Genomic DNA, 2635 nt, shown 5'->3' with positions numbered 1-2635 from the left:
CCGAGCAGCCACACTAGGAGGGCGGCCTAAGCCGTAGGCGAAATGTGCTCATTCGCTTTGGCGCGACGTCGAACTATAAATAATGCTGTCACTAGCGTGAGCGTCGTGGAAAGTCGGAAAAGTCGGCTGCGAGGGTGAGTGCCAAGTTTGGGGAGCGTTTCGTAGTATGCGCAGTGCAATGGAGACGCGGAAACTTGTTGTGGCCCAGTGTTTTGCAGTTGGACGACAAGATTGGTACATAGTAGTAAAGAGCGAGGCACTGAGTTGGCATGAATAATGGAGTGCACAATGGGGCTCGAGATGTGTTTGTTACTTCAGGTGCTGTATGATTGTCGACAAGGAGTGAAAACGGAGCAATTTGTGACGGCTCTTTCAATTTAAGACGTTAAAAACAGACGGAATTTGCATTTGTAATAACAGAGCATCGAAACTACTTGGAAATTTTGTGTATATGAACGGGTCCGCGCCTTTGTACTCTGCTTCCTTCACCGCTACAAACTACCAACCACCGTGTCCGTGCGCATCTGAGTCGCAAAGAATGGGGAATAGCGCAGTTTGCTCGTGCATGGGGCGTAGCTCAGTTGGTAGAGCGTTCGCTTCGCATGTGAAAGGTCCAGGGTTCAAGCCGCGGCGCCTCTATTTTTTGTGGTCAGTGCATGGTAAGTGTTGGTCGCGGCGAACCTAAAGGCACGCAAGATGTTGCAAAGCCAACGTCACAGACTGATACGATGTATACTGACGTAAGGAGAGCAACATGTAAGTGTGGGGACCGGCTGTTATCGAGGTGTCATCGAGTGCACATCTGTCTTAGGTATCGCGGCTTAACCTCATTGAAGTCTAGAGGGTGGACAACACGTTGGTCTTACTCAGAGCGGTGTCCGAATTCTATTTTCGACGTTATACGTGCCACTTTCATTGTGGCCAACTACGATTCGATACAGAATGCACGAAACCTGAAAGAAACCCTAACGGATACATAGGGAGTAGTGTTTGTCTGCCGAATAATGGGAGTGCAAGGGTCTGTGTCGTCTATATGGCTGTATGTAGCACCATTAGTTTTTGGGGGGGCGGGCGTAGCTCAGATGGTAGGGCGCTCGCTTAGTATGTGAGAGGTACTGGGATCAATACCCAGTGCCTTCAGAATTTTTAACACACCTACATGCGCACCTTGCCATGCAAGTGGAATAATTCACAACCAGCAGATGTGTCTAGGAAGATACAAGCGAATGATTAGCATCCACAATTGACAAGCGTGCTGTTATTAGTGCGCAGGAAGCACCCTCCTCCCACGCCTACACTTAATTTAGAAACAGTACAAGTGTTCCCGTAAGATTCTCAAGCCTATGTCGGAAAGATCTGCCTTGCGCCGAGTGCACGTAAATCCCACTGCACATTCCTATTCTTTGCGTGCAGTCAGCTGCTACTGGTGTTGCTAGTTGTGACTGCTGATAACAGATGCCGTAGCAATCAATTCATGGAGTGAGTTGTATGTTTTGCGATAGTCTGTCTCTGACAAGCAAGCACAGGTGACATAGGTGCGAACACAGGAAGCTTGCAGACCCTCACTGCCTGCAGACACCGAGCAGCCACACTAGGAGGGCGGCCTAAGCCGTAGGCGAAATGTGCTCATTCGCTTTGGCGCGACGTCGAACTATAAATAATGCTGTCACTAGCGTGAGCGTCGTGGAAAGTCGGAGAAGTCGGCTGCGAGGGTGAGTGCCAAGTTTGGGGAGCGTTTCGTAGTATGCGCAGTGCAATGGAGATGCGGAAACTTGTTGTGGCCCAGTGTTTTGCAGTTGGACGACAAGATTGGTACACAGTAGTAAAGAGCGAGGCACTGAGTTGGCATGAATAATGGAGTGCACAATGGGGCTCGAGATGTGTTTGTTACCTCAGGTGCTGTATGATTGTCGACAAGGAGTGAAAACGGAGCAATTTGTGACGGCTCTTTCAATGTAAGACGTTAAAAACAGACGGAATTTGCATTTGTAATACCAGAGCATCGAAACTACTTGGAACTTTTGTGTATATGAACGGGTCCGCGCCTTTGTACTCTGCTCCCTTCACCGCTACAAACCAACCAACCATCGTGTCCGTGCGCATGTGAGTCGCAAAGAATGGGGAATAGCGCAGTTTGCTCGTGCATGGAGCGTAGCTCAGTTGGTACAGCGTTCGCTTGGCATGTGAAAGGTCCAGGGTTCAAGCCGCGGCGCCTATATTTTTTGTGGTCAGTGCATGGTAAGTGTTGGTCGCGGCGAACCTAAAGGCACGCAAGATGTTGCAAAGCCAGCGTCACAGACTGATATGATGTATACTGACGTAAGGAGAGCAAGATGTAAGTGTGGGGACCGGCTGTTATCGAGATGTCATCGAGTGCAGATCTGTCTTAGGTATCGCGGCTTAACCTCATTGAAGTCTAGAGGGTGGACAACACGTTGGTCTTACTCAGAGCGGTGTCCGAATTCTATTTTCGACGTTATACGTGCCACTTTCATTGTGGCCAACTACGATTCGATACAGAATGCACGAAACCTGAAAGACACCCTAACGGATACTTAGAGAGTAGTGTTTGTCTGCTGAATAATGGGAGTGCAAGGGCCTGTGTCGTCTATATGGCTGTATGTAGCACCATTAG

Source organism: Schistocerca gregaria, unplaced genomic scaffold (assembly GCF_023897955.1).
Source record: "Schistocerca gregaria isolate iqSchGreg1 unplaced genomic scaffold, iqSchGreg1.2 ptg000174l, whole genome shotgun sequence".
In the NCBI taxonomy this organism is placed as follows: Eukaryota; Metazoa; Arthropoda; class Insecta; order Orthoptera; family Acrididae; genus Schistocerca; species Schistocerca gregaria.
This window is presented reverse-complemented; position numbering follows the sequence as displayed.